Below are 23,616 nucleotides of genomic sequence, written 5' to 3'. Positions count from 1 at the left end.
ACTTGAGCGCTCCCTCACGACAAAGGGAAAAAATGCTTGATGGAGCAGAGAATGCTTCATTCTTGGCCAAACCCAACCCGTCTTTTGGCGTGGTTACCCCGGCAGACAAGGAAGAGGTTAGCCAAGGTATTCACATGGGTTCTGAGTGGAGAATAAAACAGATGCTGAGGGTGAATATTCTCCAGTGAAATGCACTTGAACATGCAAATTCCTTTAAGTAAACCAAGAGTATTTTAATGTTTTGTTCCCTCCTCTTAGACCACCAGTGCCATTATTGGCCTTATACTAATGACTTCTTACAGCAGATTCAGCAATGACTGTTGTCTTGTTGGTAAACCCACCGTTGAATTTTACGGTTAGCTTCATGTGTTTGTTAATCAACTGCCTTGGGGGACAAAATATTAGAGGTGGTGTCTCCTAGATTTTATTACTTACAGACACAAAGTTTTATGTCGATTGGAAGAAACCTTTCTTCACTTTATTAAACTTGGGACTCCTTCAAGAAAAAGTCACTGAACAGAATAAAACCCATTGTTGGCCTTATTGTTATTGTATGAGAAAAGATCAAAATAGCCATGTCAGCTTTTAAAGAGAGCAAACCTCATTCAACTGAGTTTCCCATTGTTAGCTAAGTGAGTTTAGTTGTAACCAAAGAGATGATGGAAAAACAGTATGCGTTGCCCTCTTTTTTCCAATGCTTGGCAATGGGGCTTCTTCTGGGCTTTGAACAGACCTAGAGGAAGGTGTTCAGGGGGCCTGGGAAGACCCACAGGCCCCTCACACTTGCTGCTGCACATGCTACATCTCGCCCTGTTCCCTCTGGCTGTGGACCCAATCTAACGCTTTATAAAATATCTTTCTCTGGAACATATGTTTCTTCTTTATATTAAATACACAAAAAGGAGGTTCAAATAAAGGAAGATGTGTTACCAAAGCTGACTGTCTTTTGAAGATGCTACATTTCAGAGGGGTTGTGTTTCCTGATTTACTCAAGTAAAGCAGTTGTCCCTGGTCAATTTTGTTTCTCAAGGTATGATTTTGTCACTTTCTTGATATATGAAATATTGAATGGATACGGATCTTGTTTCACAAACTCCAGCATAAAAGAAATATAACTCTGTACATTTTCCGTAACTCAGATTCATTTATGACTCTGAGCTCTTGTTCTGTTAGACCTGGGTGGTGGTTGGAGGGTCTTAAGATGAACCAAGGTGTGTGTGTGTGTGTGTGTGTGAGAGAGAGAGAGAGAGAGAGAGAGAGAGAGAGAGAACTGGTTACTGATGAAAGTTTTGAAATTATTGCCCTACTTGCTTAATTTTCAAATAAATATTTTGAGCTTTCTGAAATTGCTTAAAAAAATTTTTTTTCATTCCTATTAACATGCCTCTGTGCAATTAGTTTCTCTACTATAGATGTTAAGAAAACAAAACATATGAACTATTTAGATATATATAATTCTCCGTGAGGATCATTTGCCAACATACAACTTCAATGAAATCAATTATTCAGAAAGAAGCAAGCTCATTGGCTCATATTAAAACTTTAAAAATTGATATACATGAGGTTTGTTCTAAATGCGCATATAGAAGTGTGATATGAGTTATTTAATCATGACTTCTCTATTATGAATGCAGAAAACAGAAATGTTCAAGTCTATTTGCAAAATCTGTTTAATTACCATTACTTACTCTTTCAATTAACATTTATAGTTTTGTTGATTTCCCCCCCCTATACTATGTTTGTTCTGGCTACATTTATTGAAATTTAATTTTATATTTTTTGAATCTAATAATAAAAAATTTGGCCATATATATGTTTATTTAATTTTTCTTATAATTCATGTTTATTGTATTTTACAAAAGTATTGCTCTGTGATGATAAAATTATAAAACAAAAAAAATCTGGTTCATTACAAGTATTTTGGGAATTTACAAAAGACTGTACTCAAATCAGGAGGGGACTATATATCCTAAGTTTTATATGGGAAATATTTTCTTCTTCCCTGACAGAGCTGCTGATTCAGAGGGCAAGCTTTCCCAGAAATCCCTGAGGGAGCCCCCGTCCTTCGTAGCTCAGAGAGTGGAGAACAGTAGGTGTGGGGAACTTAGCAGTTATTTCTACAACTATCAGAGTTGGAGCAAGTTCACGGCCAGCATCTGATTTCTATAACAATTATATTTAATCCCAAAGACCTTGCTCTTTCCAAGACACCTCACTGCCTCCTGAGGGAGGCAGAATTTATTTGGTCAATAAATATTTATTGAGCAACTATTATGTGCCTGTCTTGTTCTGAGCATTGAGAAGCCAGTGGTGATTGAAACAGTCAAAAATCCCTGCCTTCAGGGCATTTCCATTCTAGTAGAATGTGTAGGATTTGGTGACTGTCTGGCTCATTATATCTAAAATTAGGTTTTTGTGGGATGTTTGTATTTTACATCAGTTTGTTCTCATTAAAAATAACTGTCTAAGATATGTTTTGCCCCAGTTCATGGACACAGTGACTTAATAGGATGCACTTTTTCAATGTTAAAGATTTTATTCAAATTTTTCTTAAAGCTTCAGAACTAAACTGTAAGAAAATATAGCAACTAATCAAGCACAAACTTATTTTAAGATAAGTATGTCAATGTTTTAGGCTATTCCCTAAATATTGCATGACCTTTAGATGTTCCCTCTCCAAAGACAAGTTTGAGAGTCCCTACTCTGGCCCTGGCTGGTTGGCTCAGCAGTAGTGCGTTGCCTGGCATGTGGAAGTCTCAGTTTTGATTCCCAGTCAGGGCACACAGATGAAGCAATCATCAGCTTCTCTCCCCATCTCTTTCTCTCTCTTCCCCTTCCCACAGCCACGGCTTGGATGAGCAAAGTTGTCTCGGGGTACTGAGGATGGCTCTATGGCCTTGCCTCTGGTGCTAAATAGCTTGGTTGCTGAGCAACGGAGCAGCAGCTCAGACAGGCAGAGCATTACCTGGTTAGGGGGCTTTCCAGGTGGATCCCAGTTGGATACATGCGAGAGTCTGTAAGAGTTGAAGAAAGAAGCTGTAAGGGCAAGCACACACATGCACGCACACGGAAAAGTCAGGAGTGCAAACAGTTCTATGAGCAAATGCCTCACAGAGCAGAGCAGGAAACAATGAGGTTGACCAGTAGTGGGCTCCATGCTAGTGCATCTGACTGTGTGTTTAGAGTTCTTCAGCTATATATTATTGTGAGCATGGTATATTTATGCAAACACATCATTGCACACAAAGTTGTATGTACCAGTGGGGGTCTCAATGACAACACTACTGATACTTTGGACTAGGTGATTCTTTGTTGAAGGGGGCTCTTCTGGGCTTTGCAAAGTGTTTAGCAGTATCTATGGCTTCTACCCACTAGATGCCAGTAGCAGCCCCACCCGCAGTCATGACAATAAACTAATGGCTTTAGACATCCCAGTGCCCCTTAGGGGTGGGAATGATCCTTCTTAACCAAGACCACTGATGTACCCTGTCACCCTGTGCCATGCAGAGGTGCACATGTGCCCACAGCTATGACTGCACCCCCTTAGGCATTTACTACCAGGGTGTCCATTCCACTGGTCAGTGCCTGTGCTAGATGGACCTGTTGTTGACATTTTTGAGTGTCACTTTTCCAGGCTGTACTTTACACATTATTTAAGCTGGATCCAATGAGAACATGGCTCTTGTGATTTCCCTTATGTACAATTTAAAATCCAAACCCAGTATAGATTACATTCTATATATTTTTTTCTGCAACCTTTGCATTTTCTGTAATCTTTAAATGTAAACACGGTAAACTCTATATTGCTAATGGACACACATTAAGTGTCAAGTTAAATATTATTAGCTCTGGGTTTTAGGGGGAAAGTTGATATCACATATTTTTTAAGTAAGCTTTGGAATCAAACAAACAAAAATCCAGCAAGGACAGTTCATGACTAACCATATTTTGGATCCTAGAGTGAGCTGACAGTTGCCCTGGAAAACAAGATGGCTGCTGTCCAGCAGGGCCAGGAGCCAGCCCACCTGAGGCAGGCTGGAGCCTTCCCACAACTGCCCAGCAACTTTGGAAGGAAAGGGACACACTGCAACAGCTCACTATTTCATGGGAAAACATTTTTAGTATTGAAGCATGACTTGTTAATAAGGGAAAAAAATCACCCTAAGAACTGTAACTCAAACCAATGAATCGGTAAAAGATAGATTTTATACTTCTGAAAGTTATTTGTTTATTGGAATCCAGACTCACATCTGGCAATTTTATTCGTCACAGCACCTGCCTTACAGATAAAAGTTGCAAATGGAACCACAGTGACTTCATAAAAACAGGTTTAAGTCTGCAAGAATCTTGCACAAGATGACCCTAGAATAAATACCAAGCCTTTTTCAACCTTGACCAGTAGCATCCTATTGAATTGGAGATTTTTCAAGTCACCTGTGCACAAACAGCAGGAACACACAGAGCCCCAGCGGGATGGCAGGCTGCAGCAAAACCAGTTTCACCACTCAGTGGGCACAGCCATCTAAGAACAGCCTCTGTCTGTCCACGTGTCCCATCACCACACTGCTGTGTGAAGCCGCATGAGGTGACAACTGGTAAGAACCAAGATAGTGAGAAAGACAGGCTCTGAGAAAGATACATCTGCTCTGATGACATTTATGTAACTGCCAAATGTACATGTGGTAAACTATGTTGCTAATGGATACACATATATTTATGTAAAACTATAAAATGCAACTATAAGAATATACAACAAACTCATGGTAATGATGGGAACGGCATTCGAAGCATCTATAAAAGAGACTTTACGAGATTTTCATTTTTTATTAAAAAACAAAGACGATTGACAAAAATGCTGTTATTAGTCTTGAGTAATAGAAAAACAATGAAACACACACACACACACACACATACACACACACACATTCTTGACAAGCAACCCAGAAGGAGCCCAGTGGCCCTTTCTTGAATAATCCTGATTGTTCCTCTATGCTAGCATGAATAAAGAATACTAACACCCTTCCAGACACTCAGACACAATAAACTTTCTAGAGCATCACTGAAGGTCACAAGGCTGATGTAGATCAGGTAAGAAATTGATATGGTGTCTGTTCAGGTCTTCCATAAAAATGCTGTGAAAGTTAGGTTTTGGTGCTTTGGGGGGCTGCAGGAGGACATACTAGATATGGGACACTTGAGTGCGGTCTCAGAGAATGAAGGTTCTAGAAGATGGAGAAGAAAAAGTGCTGGGAGAACTGAATGAGCAAAAGCAGGGAGAGGGACAAGGGAAATGATCCATAGGGCAATAAATAGATAGGCATTGCTTGAATTGAGAGTTCATTGGGAGGTGGTGTGAAAAAGAAGTTGAGATTAGACTGTGGTGAAAATCAATTTCCAGGCTAAGGATTTTAGACTTTACCCAAAATGCAGCTAAGGAATGGCAGAACCTGGGTGCTAACTCAGATCTTTTGGTTTCTAGCTCCTCTCCACCTCCCTTCCTTCTCCTCCCTTCTACTGCCTCTCAATGTCTCTGTCTTCAGGAAGTATATTGTTTCACCTGGAAATGAGCTGATCTGGGCTGTAGTTCATGAAGCAGTTGTGTGCCTTGGCCAAATCACCCTTCCGCATTCTGGTTTCTCAAATCTGTAATGAGATAGTGGAGCAAATAATTTCTGGCATGTTAAGATGGAAGTCAACTTTCTGGAAGATTAGTATAATGACAGGGTGCAAATGGTTGAGGAGGCTGAAATAATCCTGTAGACATAACAGTTCTTCTGCTTACAGGACTTACACTAAATACAACATAATGTCTTTCATACAGAAAATACCTCCAATGACTTTCTCATTATTTTTTTACAAAACCATTTTAAGAAGTAGTTGTGCTCTGCTTTAATTTAATTTCATCTCCAGGTACTGTATCTTTCTTACTACTGAAGCAGTTTCATCTGTAAAATATTTTCTTCTTTAATGAGGCATGTGCCTGCCATCAAGACTAATGGCTCATCGTTTTTTAACATTTCATCCATTTTAACTTTCACCTAATCCCCGGAATCCATCCTGATGCCAAATTCCCAAATGTCCACTTGTGTTTGTCTACAACACAAAATAGGTCTCAGGAAGAAGAGCAAAAAGATCAGGAAAAGTAGCCAACCAAATGCTGGACCATATAAACTTTCTCTTGATGTGCCCGGAGTCTGCCAAACCAAAGTCCTTGAGGATCTTGAAGAATTCAAAGCCATATATAAAATAAATAAATGCAAATGGCACATTTCCTAGTTATGTGGGGTCTCCCTGGACTCCTCGAGGTCCAAGTTTTCCCCTTGTTCTTTCCTTCATTGGTGTCAGGGGGGATGGGGCCAGAGTTTGACCCTTTACTGAAACATTATATACAAGGAGGGAGGAATAAAAGAATAATACTGAGTCAGGTCCTAGAGGGAAGTCAAAGCAAAAGTAAACATCCCCCTTGGAAAAGAAACCTTTGCTCTTTCGAACCTCAGGCTTCACCTTTTCACAAATGAGCTGTTAAAGCTCTGATGTCCCTCCTTGACTGGACCTCTTTGAAGACAATTGGCCAAATTAAACGAGCCATTCTAAGTGGTCCCAATCATTTCTGTATTTTTCTCAGTTACACAACTATTTATCTGGTCTTGCTTATAATGTTGTAAGTCCCTAAAAGGCACATTTTCATATGGTCCCCAAAGGTTTATAATATACTGCTCACAAACATTAGAGGATATTTTATAGCTTCATATTCATTTTAAAATATCCCCTAATGTTTGTGAGCAGTATACAATGCCAACTATATTTAAAGAAAAACTTTTGTGTCTCTTACTTTCCACACTTCTTACACCAAGCATGTGGGCTTTGCTAATACCAGCCAATTCTCTAATTCTTCAGGCACCAACTGGATGACATTCATTACAGTTATGATGCTAACCACTAGGAATTAGTGCAGACCCCTACAGGTCAAGGGTTGAGTCCCATAAGACTGCCTCCTACTTCAGATGCCAACTTAAGTACCAGGTTGTCACCTGAGCTTCTCACCAACTGGCTATAAATCGGGGGTTCCCACAACCATCTCCTAGGATTTGATAATTTGTTAGAACAGCTTACAGAACTCAAGACAGTGATTCACTTACTATTACTTGCTTATTATAAAGGATACTACTGAGGAACAACCAAATAAAAGACATGCATATCATCATCATCACCCCCATTTTACAGACAAAAAAAAAAATTGAGACCCAGAGAGTTAAGTGACTCATCCCAGGTCACCAAGATTGCTAGTAGACCAGCTGGGGGTTGAGACCCTGTGGTTGAGGGCAGGAAATCATTTGATTCACCCCTACTCTAGAAGGGAGAGCAACAGGCAGATTAGGAAATACCCCTTGAAATGTTTGCACTGCTGTTTGGCTAACCTCGGGGCAATATCTTAAAGATCATTTATATTCAAGAAATACAACAACAGTCTTTACTCTGCTTTGGCCTTGAGGGCTACTTTCCCCTCGTTCCTCTGCAGTTCTGAGGACAATTAGCCACATCTGCGGTGCCCCACTGACTCAAGATTCACCAGGTGGCAGTCCTTTGACTCTGGAAACATCTTAAATTTCAGAGGCATGAACTCTTTCTTTCTTTTCTCCTCTCCAGGGTTTTCCTCCTATTCCTGCCTCCTCTTCATCTTCTCCTCCCTAAAGTTCTTGTCTCTCTTCCTTCTCCACAACTTATTTAGTCCTGAAAAGAAGCCAGGGAAAAGATATTTGCTTTGGGAGAAGAAGAGAAAAATAAAAGATGAGCTAGCCAAGTAAAAGAATACTCTGATTTTCCACAAAGGGCTACTTCATGGAAAGATTGTGACTGATGGTGCTTTACAGTGGCTCTCTCTCTTTTCTTTTCTTCAGGAAAAACAAAGTTGATGTAAACAGCTGGAGACCGTCACTTGAAAAACCAAGAAAGTAAGATGAATAAAACTTCCTGTTTTCCTCTCCTACCCTAGTCTACAGGGGGCTGGCCTACAAGGCCACCTTCCAAACCAGATGTGTGATTCCCAGAGCATGTTTCAGAGTGTCTGCATAGCAATTATTCTTCACCCAGCAGGACCAGACCTTAGATTCACTTACAATGAGCGTGCTTCAGCCCAGTGCCTGCTGGGACTCAGGCCCCCCTTGGGAAAAGCAGGGGAAATGTGGCCAGCATATGACATGGGACCAACAGTTAAGTTTTCTGTCACGATCTCAATTGCATGCATCATGAATAGTGCCCTTCCTATAGGCCAGGTACTAAGCTAAGATTTTCGATTTACTCTTATCTAGTCTGAGTGACAACCATTTAAGGGGTTAGTATAATATTATGCTCCCTGTTCTGCAGTCACCTGACTCCAATTCCCTAACTAGGACAGGTCCCCATTCACTCCATCCATGCTCTCCACTTTGCCTTGTTTACGAAAGACAGACACGGGGAAGGGAGTGAAGAGGGACTTAGTATATACAGTGACAGAAGATGATTTGACTTTGGGTGATGGGAATACAATATCATCAGCAGTTTAAATGCTATAGAAATGTTCACCTGAAAAAGAAAAAAGAAAAAAAAAAAAGAAATGTTCACCTGAAACCTAGGCACTCTTCTTGATCAATGTCACCCCATTAAATTAAAATTTTAAAATAAAATTTAAATTATACAAAAAAGAGTAAAGAAAAGAAACATGAGAAGCCCTCCTTTCTGGGAAGGAGTATGGCTGCCGGCATCCCTTTCCCCTCTGGGCTGCGGGGTGTGTTGCTTTTTCTCCTTGCCTGCTCGTCCTCTTTGGAGACGTGCTGTCTTCCATTCTGGAGGTCCGTCTGCCTCCTCTGGGGTCACACCCAGTGGATGGGCCCCGGTGCCCGCTGCCAGTAATAACGCAGCTCCTTTCAGCTGCTGCTCCACTCCCTGGCCCATGTCTTCTTCCCGGATACATTACCCAGAGCAGGGAAGGCGTAGCCTCTTCATGGGAAAACTTGTAAGTGCACAAACAAGTCATAAAAATGAGTTCCAAGCTTGACGCCCATCTATACTTGGCCTTGTCATGCTGAATGACACCAGGCTAATAGGACGTGTGTGTGTGTGTGTGTGTGGGGGGGGCGTTATTAACAGCTATCCTCCCTGAGAAGCAGGGCACAAAAAATATATATACTTTGGGTTGAAGCTATTTCTCACCTGTTGGGTAATTGGTAGTAACTAGAAATACATAGCCATCCAAAAAATGTGGGGCTTTTTTGTTTGTTTTTTGTGGGATCTTCAAAAAGTCCCATAGCTTTCCAACCAGAACAATATCAGGATGAGCTTTCCAACCGCTCACAAAAATGAGGGGATCAGGGAACATGCAGACATTCCAGTACTTTCAGCCTTCTGTATAGAGCATTTTCACCAATGAAATAAAAGTTTGTTTTGCATCTTATTTGCATAATTGAACAACTTTCTTTGACTTGTCATTTGTTTTTTATTTTTTATTTTTTTATATTTAAGTCTGAACAATGTTTTATTTCTAAAAAATGACCAGATTCCCTTTGTTACATCAGTCTAAGACTCACTCTTTTTTTTTTTTTTTTTTGTATTTTTCTGAAGCTGGAAACGGGGAGAGACAGTCAGACAGACTCCCGCATGTGCCCAACCGGGATCCACCTGGCATGCCCACCAGGGGTGATGCTCTGCCCACCAGGGGGCGATGCTCTGCCCCTCTGGGGCATCGCTCTGCCGCGACCAGAGCCACTCTAGCACCTGGGGCAGAGGCCAAGGAGCCATCCCCAGCGCCCGGGCCATCTTTGCTCCAATGGAGCCTTGGCTGCGGGAGGGGAAGAGAGAGACAGGGAGGAAGGAGGGGGTGGGGGTGGAGAAGCAAATGGGCGCTTCTCCTATGTGCCCTGGCCGGGAATCGAACCCAGGTCCCCCACACGCCAGGCCGATGCTCTACTGCTGAGCCAACCGGCCAGGGCCTCTTTTTTTTTTTTTATAAATAAATTTTTATTTTAATGGGGTGACATCAATAAATCACGGTACATATATTCAAAGAAAACATATCCAGGTTATCTTGTCATTCAATTCTGTTGCATACCCATCACCCAAAGTCAGATTGTCCTCCGTCACCTTCTATCTAGTTTGTGCCCCTTCCCTATCCCCTCCCCCTCTCCTTCCTTCCCTCCTCCCACCCCCCGTAACTACCACACTCTTGTCCATGTTTCTTAGTCTCGTTTTTATGTCCCACCAATGTATGGAATCCTGCAGTCCTTGTTTTTTTCTGATTTACTTATTTCACTCTGTATAATGTTATCAAGATCCCACCATTTTGTTGTAAGTGATCCGATGTCATCATTTCTTATGGCTGAATAGTATACCATGGTGTATATGTGCCACATCTTCTTTATCCAGTCTTCTAATTTTTTTTTTTTTACAATGATTAAAGCCTTTAAGCAAACTCTTGGCCAATACAGCAAGAATCCATAAAAGAGTAGTGGCCTTAACATGTTCACCAAGTCCAATTTGGACCCAACACCATGCCAAATCCCTGAAAAATGCAACCCAACCCAAGTTCAGTCTGTTATGAGCTGTCACAAGGAGCAGGAGTCCAGGAAAAGTCCACATCCAGGAAAAGTCCACATCCAGGAAAAGTCCGCGTGGCACTGGAATTGTTGTCACAATTCTATACTTTGCAGCTCATGTCCAAGTCCCAGTGACCGCTGCTTCTAGCTGGTAATGATTCAGATAGACTGGAAAAGCCATCTGCAGCATGTGTGGAGATGGAGCTTCTGTTCTCCTCTGCCTGGAGAGATGAGACCAGGTTGCTTTTCCCTGGAGCTCTGCGACTGTGGCTTGGTAAAGAGAACCTTGGGATATACTAAGCTGGGAAAGAGAGCTCTAAATTAGGAGTAGGTCCCAGCCTGAAATATGAGTGGGGCATTGAGGTAGGAGGAATAAAGGAAACACTATATATTAAACAGAACAGCAGAAAATAGGACTATCAACACCCACAACAGAGATCTTCGAGGGAAGAATAAAAAACCTGACTATTCAGGCAAGACATAGTTAGGTGGCCCTTGTGCAAATGAGATCAGTTTACCTGCTTCCTGGAAGAAATACCCTAGGCTCGTCCACAGTGTCGTAAATGGGGCCGACGGCCCTGGGCACCTTCAGCCTTCAGTGGCAAAACCCAGCATTCTGGGCAAGTTTAGGTCATAGGTGGCTGGAGCAGGGCTGGAAGAGACTGAACCCTCCCTTAGAGGAGCGAGGGGGAAGCCTACCTTCCAGTGTCCCTGTTTCCTCACAGCAGAGGCATGTAAGTCTGGCAGGCTTTAGCTCAATGACCTTCCTTTCCACTATTGAAGCAGGACCCAGATGGCATCCTATGAGACCCCTTTGGGGCGTTGGAGCCTTTAAGGGCGTATCCTAAAAGCTGGTAGTTCCCCTGATCTCTATTGGGCTTTTTCTGCCTCTTGGTATCTTAAAGGCCATGCTCAAAAGATCTCGCTGAGGGGTTTGAGGATCCCCATCTGCCTATATAAATCTTTTCCATATATCTGGAAAAAGACAAAACAGTGTTATTAGCTGGATCAAATAAAGAAGGTAGTAGTTTGCAGGAAAAAAAGATTTGGCGTCTCCTGTTCATCAGCATTCAAAAGAAATTAAAAATTTTTTTAAGTAAAAAGCATGATATGGTAGACCTGTAGGAATTCCAGGATTATGACTCTCCCCTTAAAAATTTTTTTTTTAATTGACCTTAAAATATTTGCTGGGTATACTTTAATAATACTTTGACTTTAAAGATTGTAAGAATGACAAAATACAGTAAATGCTTTTGCTCCATATGCAAGAGCATTGTCAGTTTAACCAGTTTAGGAAATCCAATAATAGAACAATGCATACAGACAATGGGCTATAACATGCTTAGCAGCCTCTCTTATTCTGACAGAGGTTACTATAAATCCAGAATATGTATCCACTGTAACGTGGACATAGGACTGTTTGCCAAATGAAGATATATGAGTAACATCCATTTGCCAAAGTTGTCCTGGTATGGGTCCTTGAGGGTTAACTCCAAATGAAGGGACGGATTATAGTATAGGACCCCTTGGACAGGATTTCCCAATCTGCCGTGCTGCTTCCTGAGAAAGTTGAAACTGTTTACACAGGGCTGCAGCATTCTGGGGATGAATAGTATGAGACTGAATTACTCGATCTGTCATGGTTGCTCCAAATAATTTTCTTTTGGGTAGCTTGATCAACAAGGGCATTCCTAGGCCCTGGCCGTTTGGCTTAGTGGTAGAGCATCAGCCTGGCATGCAGGAGTCCCAGGTTTGCTTTCTGGCCAGGGCACACAGGAGAGGCACCCATCCGCTTCTCCACCCCTCCCCCTCTCCTTCCTCTCTGTCTCTCTCCTCCCCTCCCGCAGCCAAGGCTCCATTGGAGCAAAGTTGACCTGGGTGCTGAGGATGGCTCTGCAGCCTCTGCCTCAGGCGCTAGAATGGCTCTGGTTGCAACAGAGCAACACCCCAGATGGGCAGAGCCTACCCCCCCCCCCCATAGGCGTGCCGGGTGGATCCTGGTCGGGCGCATGCGGGGAGTCTGTCTGACTGCCTCCTTGTTTCCAACTTCAGAAAAATACAAAAAAAAGAAGGGGGTGGCATTCCCTTGTGCTAAAGCTCCAGGGAGCATGGAGTGAGCTCGAGTATGTCCTATAAAACATGGAGCTCTATGTTGACATACAAGTTTTTGAAGAAGGAGGAACTGCTAAAATAGTGCATCAGCATTTATCCCTAAGACAGCAGTCTTTATAGTGGAAACACCATAAGTAAATATTTGCTCTCTGTATATAGATTAAAGGGGGAATATGGTGAATGCTGAAAAGCCATGATCATGGCATATAATTCTAGACTTTGAGCTGATTTTAAGTTGACTTGTCATTTGTTTTTTTGATGTTCTTGTTTAATTAATAAAAAATAATCAAATGCTTCCTTTTTTTATTGCATCTTCATTTAGAAATATCCCCTAAATTTTGTGAGGAGTATATTTAGTAGTGGGTCTCCCTCAGTAGACTTCAAAACTTTTGTGGCTGACCCCACGTCAGGTGCAGCTTCGTGTCACGCCTCCCCCACCCCAGTTTGCCACATGTCGCCATGGAGAGAAGAACTTACTTGCTGTCACACCACACCTTTGACCACGATCGCCAAGGACAAGAGGAGTGACCCCTCTCTCCAGGTTCAGGAACCCCTGGTGTCTCCCTGCTCGTGCCTTTCAGGAGAGAATTGCAGGCCAGTGTTTCATACTCAGAATCTGGAAGACACAAATTTAAATAAAAATAAGGGGAAAAAACTCCAGAAATTTTTATTGAAATTCTTAGTGCCATTTGTATCCTAATGTCGTTAACCCGAGTCCCCAAGAAGGGAATATAATGTGTAGAGTTTCTCAAACTCTTTGGACCAGGGAGTCCTCTACTTGGGGACGTCTTACAGTATCAGTGTCTTGCAGACACACTTGAGGAGAGCACAGAGTAGCCACGTGGCCATCTTATATTAGGGAGTGACCAATCTCAGTCCAATGCTGGGTGCTCTGCATACATTTTCTCACTTGGTACCCATCACACCCTAACCGATGAGCCTTAATGTCATTACGTGGCAAAGAAACTGTGGCCTAGAGAAGTTTAGTCATTTGCTCAAGGACAGCCGGCCAGGAGAGGGGAGAGCCAGGGCAGGAACCAAAATATTTTGAACCCTAAATCTTATGTTCTTCTTTTTCCTTAAGAAATTTTTTTTCTTTTTTTTCTTTTTTATAAATTTTATTTTTATTTTATTTATTCATTTTTAGAGAGGAGAGAGAGAGAGAGACAGAAAGGGAGAGAGAGGAGAGAGAGAAGGGGGGAGGAGCTGGAAGCATCAACTCCCATCTGTGCCTTGACCAGGCAAGCCCAGGGTTTCGAACCGGCGACCTCAGCATTTCCAGGTCAACGCTTTATCCACTGCACCACCACAGGTCAGGCAAGAAATTTTTTTAAACAAAATTTCAAAATGCAAAAAGGATCATAATAAATGTTCACCTTCCTACTATGCAAAGTTAGTAATTCTCAAGTTTGGTCACTGTAATGCCGGTGGCCAAGGCCAGGCAGGCCCACATTGGATTCGGGCAGATGGTAGAGAAATTGTGGAGCTGGAAAAGGTTGGGCAGTTCTGTTCAATAGAGTCTCACGACGGCGGACAAGCACACAGGCAGGGGAAACTGCCTCTCAGGCAAACAAACAGCAAAATGGCCCCACAGTGGTGGGCAAGCAATCCGCCATCCACAATCGCCCATCTCTCTGGAGCGCAAGCACCCACAGCCTTACATAGACCACACACACGTGCCTCCGTCATGTGCTCACGCACTAATCAGGCAAAGAGCTTGCAGCCGGTAAACCAGAGAGCAAGCCTAACACAGCTGCCCCACAGTCACATTTGTATCTAGTATTTCTTTTTAAAAATAAATAAAATATTACAGATTAATCACACTTGTTTCTTATCAGTCTGCTTCCTGTTGTCAATGAATCCCAATCACAGGGGCCACGTTGTGAACGAAGGCATGGTCCAGGCTGTTTTTGGGTGCTGTCTTTCCAATTCATAAAACTATTTCCTCCCACTTACTTTTTCCCCAGCACCCTCTTGAGTTCCATTCTACATCTGAGGCATAAAGAGAAATACTTTAAAATAACATGATAAGCAAACCCTGCATTCAGTAGCTGATACCTTGGACTACAGTTGAGAAAGGAGCCCACTCAAGTTTTCAAAGTGACAAGTAGAATCAAGGAGGCTATTCTCAGGTGGGACAGGGACTGACTGCGCTTGAGGAGCTGACACTGGTGAGTGCTGAGGAGTGCTAACTAGTGACATCACGTGGTGTAGCCAGAGTCACGGGTGGACCTGGGAGGCCCTGTGTCCAAGTGTGTTTATACCACCCATCACTCCAGACCAGGCAGCTAAGGTAAAACTCCCTGCCATCCTTTTCTCCGTACTCAGTTTATTCTTCTACACAGTTATCCTTGACATTGTGTTATATTTTTACTTGATTATTGTTTCCTTTTTGTCTTCCGCACTAGAATGTAAGCTCTATGATGGTAGGAACTTGTCTGGTTGTCACTATGGTATTCCTTCACCCGCCCTTCTCTGCTCCAGCTCATTTGAGAATATTGAGTATTTCTGGGAAGGTGAAAGGAGTCATCCAAGAAGGAAGCAGAAAGGGAAGCTAGGATTTTAAGGACTCAAAGAAGAATCAAATTTGATATCAAGGATGTCATAGGAGGCAAATCTGTACATTCATAAAAGAGAATTAAACTCCCATTTCATGGAACAATGTTTCCCAAGGAAGAATCATGTTGCTGGTCATAGGAGGGAAGAACAGGACTTTTGTATCTCTGACCTTCAGGTTGTGGAGGTAACGGTACGACGACTGCAGGTGGTTAATCAAAAGGTATATTGGTTACCTTTACTGTGGGAACAAATGACCCCAGTTCTCTGTGGTTTGCAACAACAGAAGTTTACTTCTGGTGACTGCAGTTCTGTCGGGCTCTGCTCCTTGGGTCATCTTTATTTCGGATACAGGCTGGAGGAGAAGCCCTTATTTGTACCATGTTGTTCCCATGGCAAAGGGCTTCTGTTTAACTGTGGTCTAAGTCACTCGCACTCTCATTCTATCAGCCAAAGCTAGCTACATGGCCAAGCCCTGTAGCTATTCCTACTCTCAGAACAGTCACTGGAAGTCATGGCAACAAGCAGGAAGTGTAATGTCTTTATAGGAAAGAGGAGCAAAGAGTAGAAAGCAATAATATAATCTTCCCCCACAAATTTTTCTATATTCCTGGAGCCAAAGAAATATTAAACCACTTCCCTTAATCATAGGAGAAGGAAGGATTAAAAAAGGAAAAAATACAGAATCTTAAGCTATCATAGGAACTAATGTCATATTTAGATATCTTAGGATAAATTATCTTAAGATATAATAGATATTTTAGGATATCTTAATATCTCAGGCTATAATAAAAATAAGAATAAGAATATTGGTTAAGGTGACTGCTGCTATATCTAGTATTTTGTCATGAAGTTTTTTGCTATTTTCTGGTAGTTGCTCCTATTCCTAATTAATGATTTATTGCTTTTTTTTCTAATGAGAAATGGCTGCTCAATTTTAGCAAATGCCTTTGAGTATTTGTGATATTTTCATGTATCCTTTAATCCATTAGCACAGTAACATTAAAAGATTTAAAAAAAAATTTAACTGTAGTTTTGCATTTTTAAACCCTACTTAGTTATGATGTAAATTTCTTTTATCTACTACTGAATTTGATTTGCCAACATTTTATTTAAGATTTGATCTGCCAACTATTTTATTTAGGATTTTTGTAACAGCGTTAAAAAGTGAAATTAGTCTGCTACTTTTCTTCTGTATCTGGTGTTGGTAAAGGCAAAAGATATATTTTCTCTGAAGAGAAGTAAGAGCATCCATGTCTGGCTTCAGAGTCAGTGTCAGGCTAACTAGAAAACTGAGCTGAAATGTCCTCTCTCTTTTTTATATTCTAAGATAATTTTTGTGACGTGGGATTTACACATGCTTGGAGCATTCTTTTCAAGGTCACCTGTAAGGCCATCTGGTACTAGTGCTTCTTAAAGAGGTATTATTTTAACAATTAGAAATTTTTTCCAAAAGTGAGCCAGAAAAAGGTTGTTTTATTTTTATTCCATTTCTTATTATTTCTAAACTTATTTTTCTCTGAAATACTTTTCAATAGGTTTATTGTTTTTATTTGGATTGATTTAGATGCTTAGAAACTTTATGGGTTTTTTTTAATTTTTATTTTTTATTATTATTATTTTTTTCTGAAGCTGGAAATGGGGAGAGACAGTCAGACAGACTCCCGCATGCGCCCGACCGGGATCCACCCGGCACGCCCACCAGGGGCGATGCTCTGCCCACCAGGGGGCGATGCTCTGCCCCTCCGGAGTGTCACTCTGTCGAGACCAGAGCCACTCTAGCGCCTGGGGCAGAGGCCAAGGAGCCATCCCCAGCGCCCGGGCCATCTTTGCTCCAATGGAGCCTTGGCTGCGGGAGGGGAAGAGAGAGACAGAGAGGAAGGAGGGGGTGGGGGTGGGGAAGCAAATGGGCGCTTCTCCTATGTGCCCTGGCTGGGAATCGAACCCTGGTCCCCCGCACGCCAGGCCGACGCTCTACCGCCAGGCCGACGCTCTACCGCTGAGCCAACCGGCCAGGGCCTTTATGGGTTTTTTATTTAACTCTTTCAAGGTTATTGGTTTCTTATAGCCCTGTGTAATATTTCATATGTAGGCAGAATCCATTTAACCACTGAAGAAAGACTACTTAAGTTATAGTTCTCTGGTTTTAATTCTCTACATTAACGTAATAATTCTAGAAAGTCTGCATAGACATTTCAGGATTAAAATTCTACCTAGAAATAGAGAAATTATTTTCTCTAGCTTAATCAATCAGCTATTTTCTTGATTCAGGTGATAATGTCTTCAGAAAAAAAGCCTCGGGGCAAAATAAAGTGTATGTGAGTACGCATATAGGCGAGCGTGAGCACACAGCCTGTGTTCACTGCTATTTAAAACCGTTGGAGACAGAAGGTACTCATTTGTTTTAATTACAAAACACAAGACACATTTTCAAAATAGCAGGGTTTCCCCTCCCTGGGAGGCTTGGGAAAGTTGATTTGGGACCCACTGATCTGTAACACAGGACATAGCTATTGCCTCCAATGTCTGGATTCCCCCACAAATATAATGATTTGGCACTTGTCCCTGTTAAAATTGTACATTTCACACACTTTGAGCCAGTAATGGTAATAGAGCCTCATGAGAAGAAAAGCTAATGAGGCAGCAACCCTAAAATGAGGGAAAAGGCAAAGATGCTGTTCCCTCAGGTATTAGCCCATCAAAGTCCTTCCATCTACTTTTGTTTTCCCAGAATAGATACTGGACCAATGTATAAATAAAACCATTTGTTCTTATCCTTTTTAAATACCGGCATTTAAGATCACAGAAGCCTCACAGAGTAGATTAGATGTGGCCTGGAGACTCTGGTGAATTTTCCTCTTTGTCCTTTGATTTGTCCCTCCAGCCCCTCAGGTCCCTCACCTCACATGTAGTTCTCCTGTGCATCTCTGTACGACAATTTCAGCCATCCTGATCATCTCAGCCTGCATTGCTGAAGCAGGTGGCTCCCAGAAGCTCACCTGGAAGCCTCTGAACATCTCAAGAATAACCAGGAATCTGTGGCAAGCTGTTTTAGTCTGCAGCAGTGAAATGGTTGGTTTTCAAAGGCTCATTCCCCTAAAACCACTGCACAGTGCACACCTACCTCCTCATCTGGCTGCAGCTGCCCCTGGGCATAATGGTCTATACTTCTAGTTCAGCTTTCCAACATCCTGAGTGTCTCTTATCAGCAAGTCCCTACCTGGAACCATTTGGCAAGAGTATTCTCAGAAATGTAGTCTCAAGAAGGGGGGTTAGTGGTGATGTGTTGATAACATACTATCAGCAAATTATTGTAAATCATCATGCACCCATATTATGGAACTCTTGTCTTAAATTTTAAAAAAATCAGGAAGCTTTATATATATGTTAAAATTAAAAGATTCTCAAGATATGTGAAGTGAGGAAGGAACATTGCAACACAATAAATACAGTATAGCCCCATTATGTAAAAGAATAAGACATACGTGTTAGTGTAGAGAAATACATTTTTGTAATCTCAAAGAAAACTATCTGGAAGGTCACATACCAAATTCACAGCTGTAATTATATCTGGGGAAGAGAGTGGAACTGGGGGTTTTAGTGAAGAGGAGTTTTCACTTTTTGCTTTATATACTTCTTTATTGTTTGTCTTTTCATAAGAATCAGTTCAAGTACTGTTTATATAATTAAAGGATTAAAAATATGTTTATATATACATATATATCTTGCACATTAAAATGCATGAATGAAGCCCTGGCTGACTGGCTTAGTGGTAGAGCGTTGGCCCAGAGTGTGAATATCCTGGGTTCGATTCCCAGTCAGGGCATACAGGAGAAGCACCCATCTGGTTCTCCACCCCTCTCCCTCTTGCTTCTCTCTCTCTCTCCTCTTCCTCCTCCTCCTCCTGCAGCCATGGCTCAATTGGAGAGAGTTGGCCTGGGCACTGAGGATGGCTCCATGGCTTCTGCCTCAGGCGCCAAGCAGAGCTCAGTTGCTGAACAATGGAACAGCAGCCCCAGATGGGCAGAGCATCGTCCCCTAGTGGCATTGCTGGATAGATCCCAGTTAGGGGGAATGCAGGAGTCTCTCGGCCTTCCCTCCTCTCACTGAATAAAAAAGAAAATTACAATGCATGAATGAAGATAAATAGATAGATAATATATAATACTTTATTTATAATACTTTATTTATTTGTATTTATTTATAGATAAATACAAATAAATAAATACTTTATTTATATAAATAATTATATAAAAATAATTATATATAAATAAATAAATATCTTATTTATTTATAGATGTATATAAATATTTAGATGTAAATATAGATATACATACAATGGCCAAAACAGACACATTTTGAGTCTGCACAGAATTTATAACCTCCCTTTCTCAAAAACCTTTTCTTTTTTTTTTTTTTTTGTATTTTTCTGAAGCTGGAAACAGGGAGAGACAGTCAGACAGACTCTCGCATGCGCCCAACCAGGATCCACCGGGCACGCCCACCAGGGGAGATGCTCTGCCCACCAGGGGGCAATGCTCTGCCCCTCCGGGGCGTCGCTCTGCCACGACCAGAGCCACTCTAGCACCTGGGGCAGAGGCCAAGGAGCCATCCCCAGCACCTGGGCCATCTTTGCTCCAATGGGCCTTGGCTAAGGGAGGGGAAGAGAGAGACAGAGAGGAATGAGGGGGCAGTGGAGAAGCAGATGGGCACTTCTTCTATGTGCCCTGGCCAGGAATCGAACCGGGTCCCCCGCACGCCAGGCCGACGCTCTACCGCTGAGCCAACTGGCCAGGGCCTCTCAAAAACCTTTAATGAATCCCCACAACTGGTTTGCTAAATCCTTGTCCCTTAGCATGTCCCTCCCTTACCTCCTCGTTTTCCCCACCTATCCATTTGAGTTTCTTTATCTATTTCATCTCCCAGAGCTATTTTTTCTTTTGTTTAAATTCTATTAAAATTCTACAGACTTCAAGGTTTAGTTTCACTCTTAGTTTCTCTATAAAATACTGTGAATCGAGAAGTAACTTGAAAACCTTAAGTCCCCATCCTGATCAGTAGGTGGCTGTCCCAGTTTTAACCTGGGAACCAGCTTCCCTGCTGAGCCAACAATGTCAAGCCCATGGCACTTTACAATCTGTTTGATAGACAAGGAAACTGAGGCTCTCTGAAAGCCAGACTGTGCTTCCCAACAGTATGAAGTGGTGCCGTGAAACGACTTCCATGTCTCTTCAGTGCTGATGTACATGCTGTCTGATGACTGCTCTGCATGTGCTGTTTGAGAGGAAGGCTTGATGGGACTGAACATGGCCGCATTTGCAGGAGACAATGATACTGTATTGACAAGTACCACTAGCCCTCTCTGTTTCCTGTTGAGGACTTGTAAAGTTCTCATTTTTACTCTACAGAAGTAATTTGAGGTCAAAGCTAAGATGTTTTTGTAGAAAACAAACAAAAGACTTCCTTTTTGACAAGGAAAGAAGAGGAACTCTTCACCTTTCTCTAGAATCTCTCCAAATAACTCAACTTTATGTTCCTGTAAGGCGAAGGGCTGCCACCATCATGGCCATTCACTTGCAGGTTCTCACAGGATTCAGACAAGTGGTAAAGAAACAGTGGAGCCAAAAAATGGCAGGCCATTCTTTTATTAAAGTCTCGCACCGGCCGACGAGCAAACATACAAGGAAAGCACTTCCCTCTTCATTCAGAGCTCACAAAGCCCTAGTACATTATCTGATTCTACAACCAGGGGAATCTTCTCTGGTTCCTCCTAGAATCAAAGGCCTCACCAGTCTCAGTGGAGCTCGCAAAACCCCCTCAGCTCTGGTTCCCCATCTGCACACCTTCTCTCTCTCTGCCAAACATGGCTTCTCCTTCAGCATTCTGCATTCTCTCTGCTCTCTCTGCAAACATGGCTTCTCACTCCTCCTCCTCCTCCTTCTTCTCCTTCAAATCTTTCTGGCACAAAAACCTCTCCTCCAGCAAACATTAGCAAAACAATGGCCCTTCCCAAGCAGGAAGGTAATTTGAAATTTCACAGACCACATTTACCTCCCACTGCCCAGCCCCCAATGCAAACTATAAGCGAGCAAACATAAAAATCACGTTTAACATACTTATTTGACCAACAGTTCCTGTCCTCAAGAAGGATTAACATGAATGCTGTTGCTTCTTGAGGGTTCTGTTCTTCAAGCAACTTTGACCTTAATCACACAAGTTTATGATTAATTACAGAAGTAAAGATCTAGGTCGCCTGCAAGATTGTGTGGTCTCTGGAAAGACCTTATATAATAATTAAGAGATGTCCCTGTCCCTGTTCTCAAAAAATGTCATAGGATCCACAAGATCCTTTGAGATATACGCTTCTTGCTGGTCAGATCTGCTTCCACCCCAGCTTGGATAAACGGCCTCAGCATGTTATTTTACCTGGCCCTCAGGAGCAACACAAATTGTGTCCAAGGTAATTAACACGCAGCAGTCAACAATTATTTACTGAGCACCAACCAAGTGCAAGGTGAGGCAAGGGTAAGAATCCATTGCTGAATGAGAGAAGTTTCTTGACCTCCAGGTAATTGTAGGTTAGAGGTAAGTTTACCTATTTTCATATAACTAAAAGCTCTTCCTGATACTTCTGTCCTCTCTATTTCTATGACTCTATGGCAGGGGTCCCCAAACTACGGCCCACGGGCCACATGCGGCCCCCTGAGGCCATTTATCTGGCCCCCGCCGCACTTCTGGAAGAAGCACCTCTTTCATTGGTGGTCATTGAGAGGAGCACATTGACCATCTCATTAGCCAAAAGCAAACCCATAGTTCCCATTGAAATACTGGTCAGTTTGTTGATTTAAATTTACTTGTTCTTTATTTTAAATATTGTATTTGTTCCCGTTTTGTTTTTTTACTTTAAAATAAGATATGTGCAGTGTGCATAGGGATTTGTTCATAGTTTTTTTTATAGTCCGGACCTCCAACGGTCTGAGGGACAGTGAACTGACCCCCTGTGTAAAAAGTTTGGGGACCCCTGCTCTATGGTCTTGTGATTTTGAGCCTCTGTCACTGCCATGGAAAAACATGTCCAAACTAGCTTGCTAGTATCAGGGGAAGGAAGAAGAAACTGTGGGGCAGAGCTGAACTGTCCTAGCCAAGCCTGGGCAAGAGAGCTGACATGCAACTGACCAGCATCTACATGAGAATAAATGGCGGTTACTTTCAACCCCTGGGTTTGGGGTTTGTTTGTCATGCAGCAGATCTAAGCAGATAACGGTATGATGTCACACTCCCCTCCGACCCCACCTGCCATCCACAGCTAGGTCTTTGATGGCTGTCCTACGGGTGGGCAAGTTTGAACATTCACACAGCCCATGACCTTGCTTTTGTCTTCACATGGCCAACCCCAGGGTTTGTAAAATTTAAAAGGCACTAGAATTATTTCACAGATTTGTTTATAAAACTCACGGATGCAATACTTTATGGACAAGTTCAATAATTTTTCACAGGTAGTATTGATTAAATAAGATTTTCTATTATCTCACTGATTTTAGAATCTGTTAAGTAAAACTCTGGAGGTTAGAGACTTGATTATATTTATCTCTGTGTCCACCCCCCCCCCCCCACACACACACACACACTCCACTCCCAGGCTAGGTCAGTGTTTGCTTGATTGTTTTGCAGTTCTGAAGCACCTCATAGCCTGGGCAGCATTTCTAGAGAGCTCCAGGGACATAGTTTGCTGCTGCCAAAGGCTTGCAAGCTAAGGTGTATAAGCAGTCCTTCCAACATACAGTTCTCTGTTTCATTGAAAAATTAAAACACAGCCAGGAAACCTCAGTCTCCTGTGTGCATATTTCCCTTGCCAATTAAAGCAGCACAATTTTCTTCATCTCTGACTGCCAACCAGGTGCAAATTGGAAACAGGATATTTCAGCAGAAGTTTCCCCTCCGTCAGATTTCCTCACGTAGCTGCTCCCAGCTTGCATGCTGCGACCTTGACAGAAGACCCCGGGAGCCGCTGCACCTGAAGGAGGCATGCTCCCAGTGCTGTCCCCGTCACCAGGAGTCTTCTAGGGAGACCTCACCCAAGTTCCCTCTCGGGCTGCAGGAGGTGACAGCCCATTTCTCTTCCCAAACCTGCCCCCTGTGTGATTTAGGTCAGTGCAGCCAACCTTCTCGGTTTGTTCAGCTGGACATTAGGGATAATGATACCTAACTACCTCACCAGGGCATTGAGGAATTCTGCAATTAATCACTTTCAAGCCCTTGGCTGAAAAGTGCCCTGAAACCCAGGCAGGAGAGGGAAACCCCCGTTGGCAGGAGAGGCCCTCCCGCAAACAGCATCTCCTCCTACTCGCTCCACTCCTCAGGCACTCCCCAGAACCCCGTC

The 23,616-nt window shown here is 42.5% G+C and overlaps 1 non-coding gene across 1 annotated transcript; it reads left to right on the top strand.

The window, feature by feature from the left end:
- Nucleotides 1–18,986: 18,986 nt before the first annotated feature.
- TRNAS-AGA (transfer RNA serine (anticodon AGA)) lies at nt 18,987–19,062 on the top strand. The gene has a single exon. It is a non-coding gene; the product is annotated as a tRNA-Ser (tRNA).
- The last annotated feature ends 4,554 nt before the right edge of the window (nt 19,063–23,616 follow it).

Source organism: Saccopteryx leptura, chromosome 5 (assembly GCF_036850995.1).
Source record: "Saccopteryx leptura isolate mSacLep1 chromosome 5, mSacLep1_pri_phased_curated, whole genome shotgun sequence".
In the NCBI taxonomy this organism is placed as follows: Eukaryota; Metazoa; Chordata; class Mammalia; order Chiroptera; family Emballonuridae; genus Saccopteryx; species Saccopteryx leptura.
This window is presented reverse-complemented; position numbering and strand designations above follow the sequence as displayed.